Raw genomic sequence first — 24590 nt, forward strand, 5'->3', positions numbered from 1 at the left:
AATGACACACCTGTGTGAACAGCCAGGAGACCCCCCCCCCCCCCCCCCATGTTATGTTACATAGTTACATAGTTAGTACGGTCGAAAAAAGACATATGTCCATCAAGTTCAACCAGGGAATTAAGGGGTAGGGGTGTGGCGCGATATTGGGGAAGGGATGAGATTTTATATTTCTTCATAAGCATTAATCTTATTTTGTCAATTAGGAACATTCAGCACCCACCCGCTATCAAGGCAGCTGCCTATCATGTCATGCCCTACCTGCACAGGTGTGCTGGCTACTCAAATGATCCAATTAAGGAGACCATTTAGTCAGCAGCAGCAGAAGTCCTGTGCCTGGACGCTCCAACAGCGGCCAGACACAAGCAGAAGCAGCAGAAGCAGCAGCAGCAGCACCACCTTTTGTTTTTTGGCTGCAGCAGCAAGGCCCACAGGGCTGGCTAGCTGGCTAGCCAGCAAGCAGGTAGCAATGAAAGTAGGAATCTTTCTTTTTAACCCTGTAAGGGGGTGGTGCACTGTACCCGAAGATACTGCCATATCGGGTCAATGCATAGGGCGACGGAAGCAAGCTTCGAAATCGGCCCCCGTTCTCAAAAATCCATTTAATATATGGTCCCCAGATAGGGGACGTATCAGATATTAAACTGATAAGAACAGATACTACACTTGATCTTAGCCAAAAGGCCGAGAAGCGATAACCGTGAAAGGGGCGGGCCCAACAAGGTCCCCTTCATGGGCACTATCACTGCTTGCTGTCAGGGAGGCTGCCAGACAATTTTCCATGCACACTCTGGGCTGGGGGGCAGTCAACCACCAGTACACACAGCAGAACCTAAACCCATACCATTATTGCTAAGCAGCAAGACAGGGGCCCATTGCACTCCCACGGGGCCTTTTTAAATGCAATCCATAACCCGAATTTGCCAGGAACCCTTCTTACTCCTCCTACTTGCATGTGACACTGGGCTTAGGATCTGCATAGGAAACACACACACAAGCACACACCTACCTTTGTTGCCTGCAGATGCCTCCTTGGCTGTCCCCAAACGGTATCAAACCAACACCCACGGGAAGCTGTAAGCATAGAGGACATGCCTGCACCCCATTGGACTTACCTGTGTGGGTTAAATCCGGGTTATTTGACAACCTATGGCGGTGATGGTTCTGCTCAGGCAGAGCAGTGCTGATGCTCCTCATAAAGCTGTCGCTGCTGTGAAGGTTCTAGGTGACATCACAAATCCCTATGGTTACATACACAACAAAGCTGGGTTGTTGTTGTTTACACTCTGCAAGGCCTGTGGAAGTGAGTGACATCATAGCACTGTAGTTCTGAGGGTTCTAGATGGATGCAACAATCTCCTGTTGCTTCTATGAAGGCCATAATAGACGACATCACCAAACAGCTCCATAGTCACATACACAGCAAAGGAGAGATGTTGTTTACACCTAGTGATGTCAGTGGTATTGAGTGACATCACAGCACAGTGCTAAGGCTCCTGGGCCTGGACACAGCAGCGGCTGCAATATCTCAACGGAGAATACGTTTATATATATGTGTGTGTGTGCGCGTATATATATATATATATATATATATATATATATATATATATATATATATTTCTCCGCCGAAATCACTTTTAAACCCATTTCCACCTTTTTTTCCCTTCTCTTCCTCTTACTTTTTTTTCACGTTTTTTTACGTTTTTCTCCTTTTCGCCTCTTTTCTGGGCGTATTATTCTTCTTTTTCTTCTTTTTTTTCGTCTAATGCATACCCCATCAGTGCAGCAATGCTTATTCAATACCGCCAGCAGATGGAGACACTGGGGGATAATTTTCTAAGGATTTATACTGATTTTTCCTGTCTGAATTTGTCGCACAGAAAGTTGCAGGCCAAATATGTGTGACATTTCTGCGACTTTAGCTTCTAGAGCATTTTTACAACATTATACATAGGTGCTGAATACATAAAAAGCGACTGTTCAGCGACAGACAAGTCGCATCGGCTGAAAGTAGGCCAGAATGTCAGTCCATGTTGGAGCAGGTTTAGATACAGTCTAAAGTATAGATCTCAAAGTCTGTGCACAGAATTTAGCAAGGGCCTCGCACCTTCTGATGCATCAGGTAGGTGCACAATAGCATAGCCTAACCCTCTGTACTTTGGTCTATATTGATGCGGGACATAGACAGCCAGCTGATGACCAATCCATTAGTGCAATGGATGGCTGGAAGCATTTGTCTTTGCCTTTGCAATACCACAGAAGCAATGCATGGTCAATGTACAGCAATGACACACCTGTGTGAACAGCCAGGAGACCCCCCCCCCCCCCATGTTATGTTACATAGTTACATAGTTAGTACGGTCGAAAAAAGACATATGTCCATCAAGTTCAACCAGGGAATTAAGGGGTAGGGGTGTGGCGCGATATTGGGGAAGGGATGAGATTTTATATTTCTTCATAAGCATTAATCTTATTTTGTCAATTAGGAACATTCAGCACCCACCCGCTATCAAGGCAGCTGCCTATCATGTCATGCCCTACCTGCACAGGTGTGCTGGCTACTCAAATGATCCAATTAAGGAGACCATTTAGTCAGCAGCAGCAGAAGTCCTGTGCCTGGACGCTCCAACAGCGGCCAGACACAAGCAGAAGCAGCAGAAGCAGCAGCAGCAGCACCACCTTTTGTTTTTTGGCTGCAGCAGCAAGGCCCACAGGGCTGGCTAGCTGGCTAGCCAGCAAGCAGGTAGCAATGAAAGTAGGAATCTTTCTTTTTAACCCTGTAAGGGGGTGGTGCACTGTACCCGAAGATACTGCCATATCGGGTCAATGCATAGGGCGACGGAAGCAAGCTTCGAAATCGGCCCCCGTTCTCAAAAATCCATTTAATATATGGTCCCCAGATAGGGGACGTATCAGATATTAAACTGATAAGAACAGATACTACACTTGATCTTAGCCAAAAGGCCGAGAAGCGATAACCGTGAAAGGGGCGGGCCCAACAAGGTCCCCTTCATGGGCACTATCACTGCTTGCTGTCAGGGAGGCTGCCAGACAATTTTCCATGCACACTCTGGGCTGGGGGGCAGTCAACCACCAGTACACACAGCAGAACCTAAACCCATACCATTATTGCTAAGCAGCAAGACAGGGGCCCATTGCACTCCCACGGGGCCTTTTTAAATGCAATCCATAACCCGAATTTGCCAGGAACCCTTCTTACTCCTCCTACTTGCATGTGACACTGGGCTTAGGATCTGCATAGGAAACACACACACAAGCACACACCTACCTTTGTTGCCTGCAGATGCCTCCTTGGCTGTCCCCAAACGGTATCAAACCAACACCCACGGGAAGCTGTAAGCATAGAGGACATGCCTGCACCCCATTGGACTTACCTGTGTGGGTTAAATCCGGGTTATTTGACAACCTATGGCGGTGATGGTTCTGCTCAGGCAGAGCAGTGCTGATGCTCCTCATAAAGCTGTCGCTGCTGTGAAGGTTCTAGGTGACATCACAAATCCCTATGGTTACATACACAACAAAGCTGGGTTGTTGTTGTTTACACTCTGCAAGGCCTGTGGAAGTGAGTGACATCATAGCACTGTAGTTCTGAGGGTTCTAGATGGATGCAACAATCTCCTGTTGCTTCTATGAAGGCCATAATAGACGACATCACCAAACAGCTCCATAGTCACATACACAGCAAAGGAGAGATGTTGTTTACACCTAGTGATGTCAGTGGTATTGAGTGACATCACAGCACAGTGCTAAGGCTCCTGGGCCTGGACACAGCAGCGGCTGCAATATCTCAACGGAGAATACGTTTATATATATGTGTGTGTGTGCGCGTATATATATATATATATATATATATATATATATATATATATATATATATTTCTCCGCCGAAATCACTTTTAAACCCATTTCCACCTTTTTTTCCCTTCTCTTCCTCTTACTTTTTTTTCACGTTTTTTTACGTTTTTCTCCTTTTCGCCTCTTTTCTGGGCGTATTATTCTTCTTTTTCTTCTTTTTTTTTCGTCTAATGCATACCCCATCAGTGCAGCAATGCTTATTCAATACCGCCAGCAGATGGAGACACTGGGGGATAATTTTCTAAGGATTTATACTGATTTTTCCTGTCTGAATTTGTCGCACAGAAAGTTGCAGGCCAAATATGTGTGACATTTCTGCGACTTTAGCTTCTAGAGCATTTTTACAACATTATACATAGGTGCTGAATACATAAAAAGCGACTGTTCAGCGACAGACAAGTCGCATCGGCTGAAAGTAGGCCAGAATGTCAGTCCATGTTGGAGCAGGTTTAGATACAGTCTAAAGTATAGATCTCAAAGTCTGTGCACAGAATTTAGCAAGGGCCTCGCACCTTCTGATGCATCAGGTAGGTGCACAATAGCATAGCCTAACCCTCTGTACTTTGGTCTATATTGATGCGGGACATAGACAGCCAGCTGATGACCAATCCATTAGTGCAATGGATGGCTGGAAGCATTTGTCTTTGCCTTTGCAATACCACAGAAGCAATGCATGGTCAATGTACAGCAATGACACACCTGTGTGAACAGCCAGGAGACCCCCCCCCCCCCCCATGTTATGTTACATAGTTACATAGTTAGTACGGTCGAAAAAAGACATATGTCCATCAAGTTCAACCAGGGAATTAAGGGGTAGGGGTGTGGCGCGATATTGGGGAAGGGATGAGATTTTATATTTCTTCATAAGCATTAATCTTATTTTGTCAATTAGGAACATTCAGCACCCACCCGCTATCAAGGCAGCTGCCTATCATGTCATGCCCTACCTGCACAGGTGTGCTGGCTACTCAAATGATCCAATTAAGGAGGCCATTTAGTCAGCAGCAGCAGAAGTCCTGTGCCTGGACGCTCCAACAGCGGCCAGACACAAGCAGAAGCAGCAGAAGCAGCAGCAGCAGCACCACCTTTTGTTTTTTGGCTGCAGCAGCAAGGCCCACAGGGCTGGCTAGCTGGCTAGCCAGCAAGCAGGTAGCAATGAAAGTAGGAATCTTTCTTTTTAACCCTGTAAGGGGGTGGTGCACTGTACCCGAAGATACTGCCATATCGGGTCAATGCATAGGGCGACGGAAGCAAGCTTCGAAATCGGCCCCCGTTCTCAAAAATCCATTTAATATATGGTCCCCAGATAGGGGACGTATCAGATATTAAACTGATAAGAACAGATACTACACTTGATCTTAGCCAAAAGGCCGAGAAGCGATAACCGTGAAAGGGGCGGGCCCAACAAGGTCCCCTTCATGGGCACTATCACTGCTTGCTGTCAGGGAGGCTGCCAGACAATTTTCCATGCACACTCTGGGCTGGGGGGCAGTCAACCACCAGTACACACAGCAGAACCTAAACCCATACCATTATTGCTAAGCAGCAAGACAGGGGCCCATTGCACTCCCACGGGGCCTTTTTAAATGCAATCCATAACCCGGATTTGCCAGGAACCCTTCTTACTCCTCCTACTTGCATGTGACACTGGGCTTAGGATCTGCATAGGAAACACACACACAAGCACACACCTACCTTTGTTGCCTGCAGATGCCTCCTTGGCTGTCCCCAAACGGTATCAAACCAACACCCACGGGAAGCTGTAAGCATAGAGGACATGCCTGCACCCCATTGGACTTACCTGTGTGGGTTAAATCCGGGTTATTTGACAACCTATGGCGGTGATGGTTCTGCTCAGGCAGAGCAGTGCTGATGCTCCTCATAAAGCTGTCGCTGCTGTGAAGGTTCTAGGTGACATCACAAATCCCTATGGTTACATACACAACAAAGCTGGGTTGTTGTTGTTTACACTCTGCAAGGCCTGTGGAAGTGAGTGACATCATAGCACTGTAGTTCTGAGGGTTCTAGATGGATGCAACAATCTCCTGTTGCTTCTATGAAGGCCATAATAGACGACATCACCAAACAGCTCCATAGTCACATACACAGCAAAGGAGAGATGTTGTTTACACCTAGTGATGTCAGTGGTATTGAGTGACATCACAGCACAGTGCTAAGGCTCCTGGGCCTGGACACAGCAGCGGCTGCAATATCTCAACGGAGAATACGTTTATATATATGTGTGTGTGTGCGCGTATATATATATATATATATATATATATATATATATATATATATTCTCCGCCGAAATCACTTTTAAACCCATTTCCACCTTTTTTTCCCTTCTCTTCCTCTTACTTTTTTTTCACGTTTTTTTACGTTTTTCTCCTTTTCGCCTCTTTTCTGGGCGTATTATTCTTCTTTTTCTTCTTTTTTTTCGTCTAATGCATACCCCATCAGTGCAGCAATGCTTATTCAATACCGCCAGCAGATGGAGACACTGGGGGATAATTTTCTAAGGATTTATACTGATTTTTCCTGTCTGAATTTGTCGCACAGAAAGTTGCAGGCCAAATATGTGTGACATTTCTGCGACTTTAGCTTCTAGAGCATTTTTACAACATTATACATAGGTGCTGAATACATAAAAAGCGACTGTTCAGCGACAGACAAGTCGCATCGGCTGAAAGTAGGCCAGAATGTCAGTCCATGTTGGAGCAGGTTTAGATACAGTCTAAAGTATAGATCTCAAAGTCTGTGCACAGAATTTAGCAAGGGCCTCGCACCTTCTGATGCATCAGGTAGGTGCACAATAGCATAGCCTAACCCTCTGTACTTTGGTCTATATTGATGCGGGACATAGACAGCCAGCTGATGACCAATCCATTAGTGCAATGGATGGCTGGAAGCATTTGTCTTTGCCTTTGCAATACCACAGAAGCAATGCATGGTCAATGTACAGCAATGACACACCTGTGTGAACAGCCAGGAGACCCCCCCCCCCCCCCATGTTATGTTACATAGTTACATAGTTAGTACGGTCGAAAAAAGACATATGTCCATCAAGTTCAACCAGGGAATTAAGGGGTAGGGGTGTGGCGCGATATTGGGGAAGGGATGAGATTTTATATTTCTTCATAAGCATTAATCTTATTTTGTCAATTAGGAACATTCAGCACCCACCCGCTATCAAGGCAGCTGCCTATCATGTCATGCCCTACCTGCACAGGTGTGCTGGCTACTCAAATGATCCAATTAAGGAGGCCATTTAGTCAGCAGCAGCAGAAGTCCTGTGCCTGGACGCTCCAACAGCGGCCAGACACAAGCAGAAGCAGCAGAAGCAGCAGCAGCAGCACCACCTTTTGTTTTTTGGCTGCAGCAGCAAGGCCCACAGGGCTGGCTAGCTGGCTAGCCAGCAAGCAGGTAGCAATGAAAGTAGGAATCTTTCTTTTTAACCCTGTAAGGGGGTGGTGCACTGTACCCGAAGATACTGCCATATCGGGTCAATGCATAGGGCGACGGAAGCAAGCTTCGAAATCGGCCCCCGTTCTCAAAAATCCATTTAATATATGGTCCCCAGATAGGGGACGTATCAGATATTAAACTGATAAGAACAGATACTACACTTGATCTTAGCCAAAAGGCCGAGAAGCGATAACCGTGAAAGGGGCGGGCCCAACAAGGTCCCCTTCATGGGCACTATCACTGCTTGCTGTCAGGGAGGCTGCCAGACAATTTTCCATGCACACTCTGGGCTGGGGGGCAGTCAACCACCAGTACACACAGCAGAACCTAAACCCATACCATTATTGCTAAGCAGCAAGACAGGGGCCCATTGCACTCCCACGGGGCCTTTTTAAATGCAATCCATAACCCGGATTTGCCAGGAACCCTTCTTACTCCTCCTACTTGCATGTGACACTGGGCTTAGGATCTGCATAGGAAACACACACACAAGCACACACCTACCTTTGTTGCCTGCAGATGCCTCCTTGGCTGTCCCCAAACGGTATCAAACCAACACCCACGGGAAGCTGTAAGCATAGAGGACATGCCTGCACCCCATTGGACTTACCTGTGTGGGTTAAATCTGGGTTATTTGACAACCTATGGCGGTGATGGTTCTGCTCAGACAGAGCAGTGCTGATGCTCCTCATAAAGCTGTCGCTGCTGTGAAGGTTCTAGGTGACATCACAAATCCCTATGGTTACATACACAACAAAGCTGGGTTGTTGTTGTTTACACTCTGCAAGGCCTGTGGAAGTGAGTGACATCATAGCACTGTAGTTCTGAGGGTTCTAGATGGATGCAACAATCTCCTGTTGCTTCTATGAAGGCCATAATAGACGACATCACCAAACAGCTCCATAGTCACATACACAGCAAAGGAGAGATGTTGTTTACACCTAGTGATGTCAGTGGTATTGAGTGACATCACAGCACAGTGCTAAGGCTCCTGGGCCTGGACACAGCAGCGGCTGCAATATCTCAACGGAGAATACGTTTATATATATGTGTGTGTGTGCGCGTATATATATATATATATATATATATATATATATATATATATATATTTCTCCGCCGAAATCACTTTTAAACCCATTTCCACCTTTTTTTCCCTTCTCTTCCTCTTACTTTTTTTTCACGTTTTTTTACGTTTTTCTCCTTTTCGCCTCTTTTCTGGGCGTATTATTCTTCTTTTTCTTCTTTTTTTTCGTCTAATGCATACCCCATCAGTGCAGCAATGCTTATTCAATACCGCCAGCAGATGGAGACACTGGGGGATAATTTTCTAAGGATTTATACTGATTTTTCCTGTCTGAATTTGTCGCACAGAAAGTTGCAGGCCAAATATGTGTGACATTTCTGCGACTTTAGCTTCTAGAGCATTTTTACAACATTATACATAGGTGCTGAATACATAAAAAGCGACTGTTCAGCGACAGACAAGTCGCATCGGCTGAAAGTAGGCCAGAATGTCAGTCCATGTTGGAGCAGGTTTAGATACAGTCTAAAGTATAGATCTCAAAGTCTGTGCACAGAATTTAGCAAGGGCCTCGCACCTTCTGATGCATCAGGTAGGTGCACAATAGCATAGCCTAACCCTCTGTACTTTGGTCTATATTGATGCGGGACATAGACAGCCAGCTGATGACCAATCCATTAGTGCAATGGATGGCTGGAAGCATTTGTCTTTGCCTTTGCAATACCACAGAAGCAATGCATGGTCAATGTACAGCAATGACACACCTGTGTGAACAGCCAGGAGACCCCCCCCCCCCCCCATGTTATGTTACATAGTTACATAGTTAGTACGGTCGAAAAAAGACATATGTCCATCAAGTTCAACCAGGGAATTAAGGGGTAGGGGTGTGGCGCGATATTGGGGAAGGGATGAGATTTTATATTTCTTCATAAGCATTAATCTTATTTTGTCAATTAGGAACATTCAGCACCCACCCGCTATCAAGGCAGCTGCCTATCATGTCATGCCCTACCTGCACAGGTGTGCTGGCTACTCAAATGATCCAATTAAGGAGGCCATTTAGTCAGCAGCAGCAGAAGTCCTGTGCCTGGACGCTCCAACAGCGGCCAGACACAAGCAGAAGCAGCAGAAGCAGCAGCAGCAGCACCACCTTTTGTTTTTTGGCTGCAGCAGCAAGGCCCACAGGGCTGGCTAGCTAGCAAGCAGGTAGCAATGAAAGTAGGAATCTTTCTTTTTAACCCTGTAAGGGGGTGGTGCACTGTACCCGAAGATACTGCCATATCGGGTCAATGCATAGGGCGACGGAAGCAAGCTTCGAAATCGGCCCCCGTTCTCAAAAATCCATTTAATATATGGTCCCCAGATAGGGGACGTATCAGATATTAAACTGATAAGAACAGATACTACACTTGATCTTAGCCAAAAGGCCGAGAAGCGATAACCGTGAAAGGGGCGGGCCCAACAAGGTCCCCTTCATGGGCACTATCACTGCTTGCTGTCAGGGAGGCTGCCAGACAATTTTCCATGCACACTCTGGGCTGGGGGGCAGTCAACCACCAGTACACACAGCAGAACCTAAACCCATACCATTATTGCTAAGCAGCAAGACAGGGGCCCATTGCACTCCCACGGGGCCTTTTTAAATGCAATCCATAACCCGGATTTGCCAGGAACCCTTCTTACTCCTCCTACTTGCATGTGACACTGGGCTTAGGATCTGCATAGGAAACACACACACAAGCACACACCTACCTTTGTTGCCTGCAGATGCCTCCTTGGCTGTCCCCAAACGGTATCAAACCAACACCCACGGGAAGCTGTAAGCATAGAGGACATGCCTGCACCCCATTGGACTTACCTGTGTGGGTTAAATCCGGGTTATTTGACAACCTATGGCGGTGATGGTTCTGCTCAGGCAGAGCAGTGCTGATGCTCCTCATAAAGCTGTCGCTGCTGTGAAGGTTCTAGGTGACATCACAAATCCCTATGGTTACATACACAACAAAGCTGGGTTGTTGTTGTTTACACTCTGCAAGGCCTGTGGAAGTGAGTGACATCATAGCACTGTAGTTCTGAGGGTTCTAGATGGATGCAACAATCTCCTGTTGCTTCTATGAAGGCCATAATAGACGACATCACCAAACAGCTCCATAGTCACATACACAGCAAAGGAGAGATGTTGTTTACACCTAGTGATGTCAGTGGTATTGAGTGACATCACAGCACAGTGCTAAGGCTCCTGGGCCTGGACACAGCAGCGGCTGCAATATCTCAACGGAGAATACGTTTATATATATGTGTGTGTGTGCGCGTATATATATATATATATATATATATATATATATATATATATATTTCTCCGCCGAAATCACTTTTAAACCCATTTCCACCTTTTTTTCCCTTCTCTTCCTCTTACTTTTTTTTCACGTTTTTTTACGTTTTTCTCCTTTTCGCCTCTTTTCTGGGCGTATTATTCTTCTTTTTCTTCTTTTTTTTCGTCTAATGCATACCCCATCAGTGCAGCAATGCTTATTCAATACCGCCAGCAGATGGAGACACTGGGGGATAATTTTCTAAGGATTTATACTGATTTTTCCTGTCTGAATTTGTCGCACAGAAAGTTGCAGGCCAAATATGTGTGACATTTCTGCGACTTTAGCTTCTAGAGCATTTTTACAACATTATACATAGGTGCTGAATACATAAAAAGCGACTGTTCAGCGACAGACAAGTCGCATCGGCTGAAAGTAGGCCAGAATGTCAGTCCATGTTGGAGCAGGTTTAGATACAGTCTAAAGTATAGATCTCAAAGTCTGTGCACAGAATTTAGCAAGGGCCTCGCACCTTCTGATGCATCAGGTAGGTGCACAATAGCATAGCCTAACCCTCTGTACTTTGGTCTATATTGATGCGGGACATAGACAGCCAGCTGATGACCAATCCATTAGTGCAATGGATGGCTGGAAGCATTTGTCTTTGCCTTTGCAATACCACAGAAGCAATGCATGGTCAATGTACAGCAATGACACACCTGTGTGAACAGCCAGGAGACCCCCCCCCCCCCCCCCATGTTATGTTACATAGTTACATAGTTAGTACGGTCGAAAAAAGACATATGTCCATCAAGTTCAACCAGGGAATTAAGGGGTAGGGGTGTGGCGCGATATTGGGGAAGGGATGAGATTTTATATTTCTTCATAAGCATTAATCTTATTTTGTCAATTAGGAACATTCAGCACCCACCCGCTATCAAGGCAGCTGCCTATCATGTCATGCCCTACCTGCACAGGTGTGCTGGCTACTCAAATGATCCAATTAAGGAGGCCATTTAGTCAGCAGCAGCAGAAGTCCTGTGCCTGGACGCTCCAACAGCGGCCAGACACAAGCAGAAGCAGCAGAAGCAGCAGCAGCAGCACCACCTTTTGTTTTTTGGCTGCAGCAGCAAGGCCCACAGGGCTGGCTAGCTGGCTAGCCAGCAAGCAGGTAGCAATGAAAGTAGGAATCTTTCTTTTTAACCCTGTAAGGGGGTGGTGCACTGTACCCGAAGATACTGCCATATCGGGTCAATGCATAGGGCGACGGAAGCAAGCTTCGAAATCGGCCCCCGTTCTCAAAAATCCATTTAATATATGGTCCCCAGATAGGGGACGTATCAGATATTAAACTGATAAGAACAGATACTACACTTGATCTTAGCCAAAAGGCCGAGAAGCGATAACCGTGAAAGGGGCGGGCCCAACAAGGTCCCCTTCATGGGCACTATCACTGCTTGCTGTCAGGGAGGCTGCCAGACAATTTTCCATGCACACTCTGGGCTGGGGGGCAGTCAACCACCAGTACACACAGCAGAACCTAAACCCATACCATTATTGCTAAGCAGCAAGACAGGGGCCCATTGCACTCCCACGGGGCCTTTTTAAATGCAATCCATAACCCGGATTTGCCAGGAACCCTTCTTACTCCTCCTACTTGCATGTGACACTGGGCTTAGGATCTGCATAGGAAACACACACACAAGCACACACCTACCTTTGTTGCCTGCAGATGCCTCCTTGGCTGTCCCCAAACGGTATCAAACCAACACCCACGGGAAGCTGTAAGCATAGAGGACATGCCTGCACCCCATTGGACTTACCTGTGTGGGTTAAATCCGGGTTATTTGACAACCTATGGCGGTGATGGTTCTGCTCAGGCAGAGCAGTGCTGATGCTCCTCATAAAGCTGTCGCTGCTGTGAAGGTTCTAGGTGACATCACAAATCCCTATGGTTACATACACAACAAAGCTGGGTTGTTGTTGTTTACACTCTGCAAGGCCTGTGGAAGTGAGTGACATCATAGCACTGTAGTTCTGAGGGTTCTAGATGGATGCAACAATCTCCTGTTGCTTCTATGAAGGCCATAATAGACGACATCACCAAACAGCTCCATAGTCACATACACAGCAAAGGAGAGATGTTGTTTACACCTAGTGATGTCAGTGGTATTGAGTGACATCACAGCACAGTGCTAAGGCTCCTGGGCCTGGACACAGCAGCGGCTGCAATATCTCAACGGAGAATACGTTTATATATATGTGTGTGTGTGCGCGTATATATATATATATATATATATATATATATATATATATATATATATATATATATATATAAATATATATATATTTCTCCGCCGAAATCACTTTTAAACCCATTTCCACCTTTTTTTCCCTTCTCTTCCTCTTACTTTTTTTTCACGTTTTTTTACGTTTTTCTCCTTTTCGCCTCTTTTCTGGGCGTATTATTCTTCTTTTTCTTCTTTTTTTTCGTCTAATGCATACCCCATCAGTGCAGCAATGCTTATTCAATACCGCCAGCAGATGGAGACACTGGGGGATAATTTTCTAAGGATTTATACTGATTTTTCCTGTCTGAATTTGTCGCACAGAAAGTTGCAGGCCAAATATGTGTGACATTTCTGCGACTTTAGCTTCTAGAGCATTTTTACAACATTATACATAGGTGCTGAATACATAAAAAGCGACTGTTCAGCGACAGACAAGTCGCATCGGCTGAAAGTAGGCCAGAATGTCAGTCCATGTTGGAGCAGGTTTAGATACAGTCTAAAGTATAGATCTCAAAGTCTGTGCACAGAATTTAGCAAGGGCCTCGCACCTTCTGATGCATCAGGTAGGTGCACAATAGCATAGCCTAACCCTCTGTACTTTGGTCTATATTGATGCGGGACATAGACAGCCAGCTGATGACCAATCCATTAGTGCAATGGATGGCTGGAAGCATTTGTCTTTGCCTTTGCAATACCACAGAAGCAATGCATGGTCAATGTACAGCAATGACACACCTGTGTGAACAGCCAGGAGACCCCCCCCCCCCCCCATGTTATGTTACATAGTTACATAGTTAGTACGGTCGAAAAAAGACATATGTCCATCAAGTTCAACCAGGGAATTAAGGGGTAGGGGTGTGGCGCGATATTGGGGAAGGGATGAGATTTTATATTTCTTCATAAGCATTAATCTTATTTTGTCAATTAGGAACATTCAGCACCCACCCGCTATCAAGGCAGCTGCCTATCATGTCATGCCCTACCTGCACAGGTGTGCTGGCTACTCAAATGATCCAATTAAGGAGGCCATTTAGTCAGCAGCAGCAGAAGTCCTGTGCCTGGACGCTCCAACAGCGGCCAGACACAAGCAGAAGCAGCAGAAGCAGCAGCACCACCTTTTGTTTTTTGGCTGCAGCAGCAAGGCCCACAGGGCTGGCTAGCTGGCTAGCCAGCAAGCAGGTAGCAATGAAAGTAGGAATCTTTCTTTTTAACCCTGTAAGGGGGTGGTGCACTGTACCCGAAGATACTGCCATATCGGGTCAATGCATAGGGCGACGGAAGCAAGCTTCGAAATCGGCCCCCGTTCTCAAAAATCCATTTAATATATGGTCCCCAGATAGGGGACGTATCAGATATTAAACTGATAAGAACAGATTTTTTATATCTAAAGCCGAGGAACGTGCTTTCGATTCACCCAAAGTGCAAGAAAAAGTGCAAACGTGTTACACTAAAAAAAAACGTGCACAAAGGATGCGGTCTATCGCAAGCCCTTCTCCGATAGGAGAGAGGCCCCCCAACAAACCTTACCCTTCACCTCCGGACCAAAAGGTACCTGCGAGGTTCCAGGTTCGATGTCCCTTTTCGCCGAAGCTACTAGGGGACCACAAATGCTCCCGGCATCCCCCTTGGCGTTGGCCAAGGTATCTGCCCGCAGAGCCGATTACGGTAGGTACCCTGCCAAAGCAGGAGTACCCGGGGTGTTTGCAGGGAGGTGCGGAACCTAATGGCCACACACACCTCCCCTAGACCGCCAGGAGGGACACCCAGAAGGGCTACCGCATCCTGACAAATCCTGTGAACACACAACACGCAAAAAGTGACACAGTGAGACAAAAAAGAAATAAATAAGTGAATGTGTGCAGATATACTGCCCGGACATCCGGCCGGATCTATAAAAATTTCTCTGATCCTAGCCAGAAGGCCGGGAATCAAGAGGTGAGTGCCACAAGGTGAAGAGATTATGGTGCCCGTGCTTCAACTCAGTGAGTCTATTCTCCCAGTGAGTTTCGGCACCTCGGGGTCACCACTCCCCGAGGCACAAAAGTACCTCGGCTCTAGACCCTCTCAGCCTCATGGCGAGACCCGGAGGGAACAGGTCACATCGGGGCAGCCGTCGAGCTGATTCCTCAGAACCAGCCCCGGAAAGCCCTGGTACACCTGCATCCTCCATGCAGCACCCATCCCAACCAGCATGAAAACTGATAAGAACAGATACTACACTTGATCTTAGCCAAAAGGCCGAGAAGCGATAACCGTGAAAGGGGCGGGCCCAACAAGGTCCCCTTCATGGGCACTATCACTGCTTGCTGTCAGGGAGGCTGCCAGACAATTTTCCATGCACACTCTGGGCTGGGGGGCAGTCAACCACCAGTACACACAGCAGAACCTAAACCCATACCATTATTGCTAAGCAGCAAGACAGGGGCCCATTGCACTCCCACGGGGCCTTTTTAAATGCAATCCATAACCCGGATTTGCCAGGAACCCTTCTTACTCCTCCTACTTGCATGTGACACTGGGCTTAGGATCTGCATAGGAAACACACACACAAGCACACACCTACCTTTGTTGCCTGCAGATGCCTCCTTGGCTGTCCCCAAACGGTATCAAACCAACACCCACGGGAAGCTGTAAGCATAGAGGACATGCCTGCACCCCATTGGACTTACCTGTGTGGGTTAAATCCGGGTTATTTGACAACCTATGGCGGTGATGGTTCTGCTCAGGCAGAGCAGTGCTGATGCTCCTCATAAAGCTGTCGCTGCTGTGAAGGTTCTAGGTGACATCACAAATCCCTATGGTTACATACACAACAAAGCTGGGTTGTTGTTGTTTACACTCTGCAAGGCCTGTGGAAGTGAGTGACATCATAGCACTGTAGTTCTGAGGGTTCTAGATGGATGCAACAATCTCCTGTTGCTTCTATGAAGGCCATAATAGACGACATCACCAAACAGCTCCATAGTCACATACACAGCAAAGGAGAGATGTTGTTTACACCTAGTGATGTCAGTGGTATTGAGTGACATCACAGCACAGTGCTAAGGCTCCTGGGCCTGGACACAGCAGCGGCTGCAATATCTCAACGGAGAATACGTTTATATATATGTGTGTGTGTGCGCGTATATATATATATATATATATATATATATATATATATATATTTCTCCGCCGAAATCACTTTTAAACCCATTTCCACCTTTTTTTCCCTTCTCTTCCTCTTACTTTTTTTTCACGTTTTTTTACGTTTTTCTCCTTTTCGCCTCTTTTCTGGGCGTATTATTCTTCTTTTTCTTCTTTTTTTTCGTCTAATGCATACCCCATCAGTGCAGCAATGCTTATTCAATACCGCCAGCAGATGGAGACACTGGGGGATAATTTTCTAAGGATTTATACTGATTTTTCCTGTCTGAATTTGTCGCACAGAAAGTTGCAGGCCAAATATGTGTGACATTTCTGCGACTTTAGCTTCTAGAGCATTTTTACAACATTATACATAGGTGCTGAATACATAAAAAGCGACTGTTCAGCGACAGACAAGTCGCATCGGCTGAAAGTAGGCCAGAATGTCAGTCCATGTTGGAGCAGGTTTAGATACAGTCTAAAGTATAGATCTCAAAGTCTGTGCACAGAATTTAGCAAGGGCCTCGCACCTTCTGATGCATCAGGTAGGTGCACAATAGCATAGCCTAACCCTCTGTACTTTGGTCTATATTGATGCGGGACATAGACAGCCAGCTGATGACAAATCCATTAGTGCAATGGATGGCTGGAAGCATTTGTCTTTGCCTTTGCAATACCACAGAAGCAATGCATGGTCAATGTACAGCAATGACACACCTGTGTGAACAGCCAGGAGACCCCCCCCCCCCCCCATGTTATGTTACATAGTTACATAGTTAGTACGGTCGAAAAAAGACATATGTCCATCAAGTTCAACCAGGGAATTAAGGGGTAGGGGTGTGGCGCGATATTGGGGAAGGGATGAGATTTTATATTTCTTCATAAGCATTAATCTTATTTTGTCAATTAGGAACATTCAGCACCCACCCGCTATCAAGGCAGCTGCCTATCATGTCATGCCCTACCTGCACAGGTGTGCTGGCTACTCAAATGATCCAATTAAGGAGGCCATTTAGTCAGCAGCAGCAGAAGTCCTGTGCCTGGACGCTCCAACAGCGGCCAGACACAAGCAGAAGCAGCAGAAGCAGCAGCAGCAGCACCACCTTTTGTTTTTTGGCTGCAGCAGCAAGGCCCACAGGGCTGGCTAGCTGGCTAGCCAGCAAGCAGGTAGCAATGAAAGTAGGAATCTTTCTTTTTAACCCTGTAAGGGGGTGGTGCACTGTACCCGAAGATACTGCCATATCGGGTCAATGCATAGGGCGACGGAAGCAAGCTTCGAAATCGGCCCCCGTTCTCAAAAATCCATTTAATATATGGTCCCCAGATAGGGGACGTATCAGATATTAAACTGATAAGAACAGATACTACACTTGATCTTAGCCAAAAGGCCGAGAAGCGATAACCGTGAAAGGGGCGGGCCCAACAAGGTCCCCTTCATGGGCACTATCACTGCTTGCTGTCAGGGAGGCTGCCAGACAATTTTCCATGCACACTCTGGGCTGGGGGGCAGTCAACCACCAGTACACACAGCAGAACCTAAACCCATACCATTATTGCTAAGCAGCAAGACAGGGGCCCATTGCACTCCCACGGGGCCTTTTTAAATGCAATCCATAACCCGGATTTGCCAGGAACCCTTCTTACTCCTCCTACTTGCATGTGACACTGGGCTTAGGATCTGCATAGGAAACACACACACAAGCACACACCTACCTTTGTTGCCTGCAGATGCCTCCTTGGCTGTCCCCAAACGGTATCAAACCAACACCCACGGGAAGCTGTAAGCATAGAGGACATGCCTGCACCCCATTGGACTTACCTGTGTGGGTTAAATCCGGGTTATTTGACAACCTATGGCGGTGATGGTTCTGCTCAGGCAGAGCAGTGCTGATGCTCCTCATAAAGCTGTCGCTGCTGTGAAGGTTCTAGGTGACATCACAAATCCCTATGGTTACATACACAACAAAGCTGGGTTGTTGTTGTTTACACTCTGCAAGGCCTGTGGAAGTGAGTGACATCATAGCACTGTAGTTCTGAGGGTTCTAGATGGATGCAACAATCTCCTGTTGCTTCTATGAAGGCCATAATAGACGACATCACCAAACAGCTCCATAGTCACATACACAGCAAAGGAGAGATGTTGTTTACACCTAGTGATGTCAGTGGTATTGAGTGACATCACAGCACAGTGCTAAGGCTCCTGGGCCTGGACACAGCAGCGGCTGCAATATCTCAACGGAGAATACGTTTATATATATGTGTGTGTGTGCGCGTATATATATATATATATATATATATATATATATATATATATATATATTCTCCGCCGAAATCACTTTTAAACCCATTTCCACCTTTTTTTCCCTTCTCTTCCTCTTACTTTTTTTTCACGTTTTTTTACGTTTTTCTCCTTTTCGCCTCTTTTCTGGGCGTATTATTCTTCTTTTTCTTCTTTTTTTTCGTCTAATGCATACCCCATCAGTGCAGCAATGCTTATTCAATACCGCCAGCAGATGGAGACACTGGGGGATAATTTTCTAAGGATTTATACTGATTTTTCCTGTCTGAATTTGTCGCACAGAAAGTTGCAGGCCAAATATGTGTGACATTTCTGCGACTTTAGCTTCTAGAGCATTTTTACAACATTATACATAGGTGCTGAATACATAAAAAGCGACTGTTCAGCGACAGACAAGTCGCATCGGCTGAAAGTAGGCCAGAATGTCAGTCCATGTTGGAGCAGGTTTAGATACAGTCTAAAGTATAGATCTCAAAGTCTGTGCACAGAATTTAGCAAGGGCCTCGCACCTTCTGATGCATCAGGTAGGTGCACAATAGCATAGCCTAACCCTCTGTACTTTGGTCTATATTGATGCGGGACATAGACAGCCAGCTGATGACCAATCCATTAGTGCAATGGATGGCTGGAAGCATTTGTCTTTGCCTTTGCAATACCACAGAAGCAATGCATGGTCAATGTACAGCAATGACACACCTGTGTGAACAGCCAGGAGACCCCCCCCCCCCCCCCCATGTTATGTTACATAGTTACATAGTTAGTACGGTCGAAAAAAGACATATGTCCATCAAGTTCAACCAGGGAATTAAGGGGTAGGGGTGTGGCGCGATATTGGGGAAGGGATGAGATTTTATATTTCTTCATAAGCATTAATCTTATTTTGTCAATTAGGAACATTCAGCACCCACCCACTATCAAGGCAGCTGCCTATCATGTCATGCCCTACCTGCACAGGTGTGCTGGCTACTCAAATGATCCAATTAAGGAGGCCATTTAGTCAGCAGCAGCAGAAGTCCTGTGCCTGGACGCTCCAACAGCGGCCAGACACAAGCAGAAGCAGCAGAAGCAGCAGCAGCAGCACCACCTTTTGTTTTTTGGCTGCAGCAGCAAGGCCCACAGGGCTGGCTAGCTGGCTAGCCAGCAAGCAGGTAGCAATGAAAGTAGGAATCTTTCTTTTTAACCCTGTAAGGGGGTGGTGCACTGTACCCGAAGATACTGCCATATCGGGTCAATGCATAGGGCGACGGAAGCAAGCTTCGAAATCGGCCCCCGTTCTCAAAAATCCATTTAATATATGGTCCCCAGATAGGGGACGTATCAGATATTAAACTGATAAGAACATATACTACACTTGATCTTAGCCAAAAGGCCGAGAAGCGATAACCGTGAAAGGGGCGGGCCCAACAAGGTCCCCTTCATGGGCACTATCACTGCTTGCTGTCAGGGAGGCTGCCAGACAATTTTCCATGCACACTCTGGGCTGGGGGGCAGTCAACCACCAGTACACACAGCAGAACCTAAACCCATACCATTATTGCTAAGCAGCAAGACAGGGGCCCATTGCACTCCCACGGGGCCTTTTTAAATGCAATCCATAACCCGGATTTGCCAGGAACCCTTCTAACTCCTCCTACTTGCATGTGACACTGGGCTTAGGATCTGCATAGGAAACACACACACAAGCACACACCTACCTTTGTTGCCTGCAGATGCCTCCTTGGCTGTCCCCAAACGGTATCAAACCAACACCCACGGGAAGCTGTAAGCATAGAGGACATGCCTGCACCCCATTGGACTTACCTGTGTGGGTTAAATCCGGGTTATTTGACAACCTATGGCGGTGATGGTTCTGCTCAGGCAGAGCAGTGCTGATGCTCCTCATAAAGCTGTCGCTGCTGTGAAGGTTCTAGGTGACATCACAAATCCCTATGGTTACATACACAACAAAGCTGGGTTGTTGTTGTTTACACTCTGCAAGGCCTGTGGAAGTGAGTGACATCATAGCACTGTAGTTCTGAGGGTTCTAGATGGATGCAACAATCTCCTGTTGCTTCTATGAAGGCCATAATAGACGACATCACCAAACAGCTCCATAGTCACATACACAGCAAAGGAGAGATGTTGTTTACACCTAGTGATGTCAGTGGTATTGAGTGACATCACAGCACAGTGCTAAGGCTCCTGGGCCTGGACACAGCAGCGGCTGCAATATCTCAACGGAGAATACGTTTATATATATGTGTGTGTGTGCGTGTATATATATATATATATATATATATATATATATATATATATATATATATATTTCTCCGCCGAAATCACTTTTAAACCCATTTCCACCTTTTTTTCCCTTCTCTTCCTCTTACTTTTTTTTCACGTTTTTTTACGTTTTTCTCCTTTTCGCCTCTTTTCTGGGCGTATTATTCTTCTTTTTCTTCTTTTTTTTTCGTCTAATGCATACCCCATCAGTGCAGCAATGCTTATTCAATACCGCCAGCAGATGGAGACACTGGGGGATAATTTTCTAAGGCTAAGGATTTATACTGATTTTTCCTGTCTGAATTTGTCGCACAGAAAGTTGCAGGCCAAATATGTGTGACATTTCTGCGACTTTAGCTTCTAGAGCATTTTTACAACATTATACATAGGTGCTGAATACATAAAAAGCGACTGTTCAGCGACAGACAAGTCGCATCGGCTGAAAGTAGGCCAGAATGTCAGTCCATGTTGGAGCAGGTTTAGATACAGTCTAAAGTATAGATCTCAAAGTCTGTGCACAGAATTTAGCAAGGGCCTCGCACCTTCTGATGCATCAGGTAGGTGCACAATAGCATAGCCTAACCCTCTGTACTTTGGTCTATATTGATGCGGGACATAGACAGCCAGCTGATGACCAATCCATTAGTGCAATGGATGGCTGGAAGCATTTGTCTTTGCCTTTGCAATACCACAGAAGCAATGCATGGTCAATGTACAGCAATGACACACCTGTGTGAACAGCCAGGAGACCCCCCCCCCCCCCCCATGTTATGTTACATAGTTACATAGTTAGTACGGTCGAAAAAAGACATATGTCCATCAAGTTCAACCAGGGAATTAAGGGGTAGGGGTGTGGCGCGATATTGGGGAAGGGATGAGATTTTATATTTCTTCATAAGCATTAATCTTATTTTGTCAATTAGGAACATTCAGCACCCACCCGCTATCAAGGCAGCTGCCTATCATGTCATGCCCTACCTGCACAGGTGTGCTGGCTACTCAAATGATCCAATTAAGGAGGCCATTTAGTCAGCAGCAGCAGAAGTCCTGTGCCTGGACGCTCCAACAGCGGCCAGACACAAGCAGAAGCAGCAGAAGCAGCAGCAGCAGCACCACCTTTTGTTTTTTGGCTGCAGCAGCAAGGCCCACAGGGCTGGCTAGCTGGCTAGCCAGCAAGCAGGTAGCAATGAAAGTAGGAATCTTTCTTTTTAACCCTGTAAGGGGGTGGTGCACTGTACCCGAAGATACTGCCATATCGGGTCAATGCATAGGGCGACGGAAGCAAGCTTCGAAATCGGCCCCCGTTCTCAAAAATCCATTTAATATATGGTCCCCAGATAGGGGACGTATCAGATATTAAACTGATAAGAACAGATACTACACTTGATCTTAGCCAAAAGGCCGAGAAGCGATAACCGTGAAAGGGGCGGGCCCAACAAGGTCCCCTTCATGGGCACTATCACTGCTTGCTGTCAGGGAGGCTGCCAGACAATTTTCCATGCACACTCTGGGCTGGGGGGCAGTCAACCACCAGTACACACAGCAGAACCTAAACCCATACCATTATTGCTAAGCAGCAAGACAGGGGCCCATTGCACTCCCACGGGGCCTTTTTAAATGCAATCCATAACCCGGATTTGCCAGGAACCCTTCTTACTCCTCCTACTTGCATGTGACACTGGGCTTAGGATCTGCATAGGAAACACACACACAAGCACACACCTACCTTTGTTGCCTGCAGATGCCTCCTTGGCTGTCCCCAAACGGTATCAAACCAACACCCACGGGAAGCTGTAAGCATAGAGGACATGCCTGCACCCCATTGGACTTACCTGTGTGGGTTAAATCCGGGTTATTTGACAACCTATGGCGGTGATGGTTCTGCTCAGGCAGAGCAGTGCTGATGCTCCTCATAAAGCTGTCGCTGCTGTGAAGGTTCTAGGTGACATCACAAATCCCTATGGTTACATACACAACAAAGCTGGGTTGTTGTTGTTTACACTCTGCAAGGCCTGTGGAAGTGAGTGACATCATAGCACTGTAGTTCTGAGGGTTCTAGATGGATGCAACAATCTCCTGTTGCTTCTATGAAGGCCATAATAGACGACATCACCAAACAGCTCCATAGTCACATACACAGCAAAGGAGAGATGTTGTTTACACCTAGTGATGTCAGTGGTATTGAGTGACATCACAGCACAGTGCTAAGGCTCCTGGGCCTGGACACAGCAGCGGCTGCAATATCTCAACGGAGAATACGTTTATATATATGTGTGTGTGTGCGCGTATATATATATATATATATATATATATATATATATATATATATATTTCTCCGCCGAAATCACTTTTAAACCCATTTCCACCTTTTTTTCCCTTCTCTTCCTCTTACTTTTTTTTCACGTTTTTTTACGTTTTTCTCCTTTTCGCCTCTTTTCTGGACGTATTATTCTTCTTTTTCTTCTTTTTTTTCGTCTAATGCATACCCCATCAGTGCAGCAATGCTTATTCAATACCGCCAGCAGATGGAGACACTGGGGGATAATTTTCTAAGGATTTATACTGATTTTTCCTGTCTGAATTTGTCGCACAGAAAGTTGCAGGCCAAATATGTGTGACATTTCTGCGACTTTAGCTTCTAGAGCATTTTTACAACATTATACATAGGTGCTGAATACATAAAAAGCGACTGTTCAGCGACAGACAAGTCGCATCGGCTGAAAGTAGGCCAGAATGTCAGTCCATGTTGGAGCAGGTTTAGATACAGTCTAAAGTATAGATCTCAAAGTCTGTGCACAGAATTTAGCAAGGGCCTCGCACCTTCTGATGCATCAGGTAGGTGCACAATAGCATAGCCTAACCCTCTGTACTTTGGTCTATATTGATGCGGGACATAGACAGCCAGCTGATGACCAATCCATTAGTGCAATGGATGGCTGGAAGCATTTGTCTTTGCCTTTGCAATACCACAGAAGCAATGCATGGTCAATGTACAGCAATGACACACCTGTGTGAACAGCCAGGAGACCCCCCCCCCCCCCCCATGTTATGTTACATAGTTACATAGTTAGTACGGTCGAAAAAAGACATATGTCCATCAAGTTCAACCAGGGAATTAAGGGGTAGGGGTGTGGCGCGATATTGGGGAAGGGATGAGATTTTATATTTCTTCATAAGCATTAATCTTATTTTGTCAATTAGGAACATTCAGCACCCACCCGCTATCAAGGCAGCTGCCTATCATGTCATGCCCTACCTGCACAGGTGTGCTGGCTACTCAAATGATCCAATTAAGGAGGCCATTTAGTCAGCAGCAGCAGAAGTCCTGTGCCTGGACGCTCCAACAGCGGCCAGACACAAGCAGAAGCAGCAGAAGCAGCAGCAGCAGCACCACCTTTTGTTTTTTGGCTGCAGCAGCAAGGCCCACAGGGCTGGCTAGCTGGCTAGCCAGCAAGCAGGTAGCAATGAAAGTAGGAATCTTTCTTTTTAACCCTGTAAGGGGGTGGTGCACTGTACCCGAAGATACTGCCATATCGGGTCAATGCATAGGGCGACGGAAGCAAGCTTCGAAATCGGCCCCCGTTCTCAAAAATCCATTTAATATATGGTCCCCAGATAGGGGACGTATCAGATATTAAACTGATAAGAACAGATACTACACTTGATCTTAGCCAAAAGGCCGAGAAGCGATAACCGTGAAAGGGGCGGGCCCAACAAGGTCCCCTTCATGGGCACTATCACTGCTTGCTGTCAGGGAGGCTGCCAGACAATTTTCCATGCACACTCTGGGCTGGGGGGCAGTCAACCACCAGTACACACAGCAGAACCTAAACCCATACCATTATTGCTAAGCAGCAAGACAGGGGCCCATTGCACTCCCACGGGGCCTTTTTAAATGCAATCCATAACCCGGATTTGCCAGGAACCCTTCTTACTCCTCCTAC

General features: G+C 46.3%; 10 non-coding genes and 2 pseudogenes across 10 annotated transcripts; all 12 read right to left on the reverse strand.

Annotated features, from left to right (window-relative positions):
* Positions 1-505: 505 nt before the first annotated feature.
* LOC130328464 (U2 spliceosomal RNA) lies at positions 506-696 on the reverse strand. Its single transcript, XR_008872447.1, has one exon. It is a non-coding gene; the product is annotated as a U2 spliceosomal RNA (small nuclear RNA).
* A 2089-nt stretch (positions 697-2785) lies between these two features.
* LOC130328473 (U2 spliceosomal RNA) lies at positions 2786-2976 on the reverse strand. The gene has a single exon (XR_008872453.1). It is a non-coding gene; the product is annotated as a U2 spliceosomal RNA (small nuclear RNA).
* A 2091-nt stretch (positions 2977-5067) lies between these two features.
* Positions 5068-5258, reverse strand: LOC130328474 (U2 spliceosomal RNA). Its single transcript, XR_008872454.1, has one exon. It is a non-coding gene; the product is annotated as a U2 spliceosomal RNA (small nuclear RNA).
* A 2083-nt stretch (positions 5259-7341) lies between these two features.
* Positions 7342-7532, reverse strand: LOC130328475 (U2 spliceosomal RNA). Its single transcript, XR_008872455.1, has one exon. It is a non-coding gene; the product is annotated as a U2 spliceosomal RNA (small nuclear RNA).
* A 2078-nt stretch (positions 7533-9610) lies between these two features.
* On the reverse strand, positions 9611-9801 carry LOC130328476 (U2 spliceosomal RNA). Its single transcript, XR_008872456.1, has one exon. It is a non-coding gene; the product is annotated as a U2 spliceosomal RNA (small nuclear RNA).
* A 2086-nt stretch (positions 9802-11887) lies between these two features.
* On the reverse strand, positions 11888-12078 carry LOC130328465 (U2 spliceosomal RNA). Its single transcript, XR_008872448.1, has one exon. It is a non-coding gene; the product is annotated as a U2 spliceosomal RNA (small nuclear RNA).
* A 2108-nt stretch (positions 12079-14186) lies between these two features.
* LOC130328471 (U2 spliceosomal RNA) lies at positions 14187-14395 on the reverse strand (annotated as a pseudogene).
* Positions 14396-15055: 660 nt separating this feature from the next.
* Positions 15056-15215, reverse strand: LOC130328472 (U2 spliceosomal RNA; annotated as a pseudogene).
* Positions 15216-17297: 2082 nt separating this feature from the next.
* On the reverse strand, positions 17298-17488 carry LOC130328467 (U2 spliceosomal RNA). The gene has a single exon (XR_008872449.1). It is a non-coding gene; the product is annotated as a U2 spliceosomal RNA (small nuclear RNA).
* Positions 17489-19577: 2089 nt separating this feature from the next.
* LOC130328470 (U2 spliceosomal RNA) lies at positions 19578-19768 on the reverse strand. The gene has a single exon (XR_008872452.1). It is a non-coding gene; the product is annotated as a U2 spliceosomal RNA (small nuclear RNA).
* A 2100-nt stretch (positions 19769-21868) lies between these two features.
* On the reverse strand, positions 21869-22059 carry LOC130328468 (U2 spliceosomal RNA). Its single transcript, XR_008872450.1, has one exon. It is a non-coding gene; the product is annotated as a U2 spliceosomal RNA (small nuclear RNA).
* A 2087-nt stretch (positions 22060-24146) lies between these two features.
* LOC130328469 (U2 spliceosomal RNA) lies at positions 24147-24337 on the reverse strand. The gene has a single exon (XR_008872451.1). It is a non-coding gene; the product is annotated as a U2 spliceosomal RNA (small nuclear RNA).
* Between the last annotated feature and the right edge of the window lie 253 nt (positions 24338-24590).

The sequence above is a fragment of the Hyla sarda genome, unplaced genomic scaffold (assembly GCF_029499605.1).
Source record: "Hyla sarda isolate aHylSar1 unplaced genomic scaffold, aHylSar1.hap1 scaffold_3071, whole genome shotgun sequence".
In the NCBI taxonomy this organism is placed as follows: Eukaryota; Metazoa; Chordata; class Amphibia; order Anura; family Hylidae; genus Hyla; species Hyla sarda.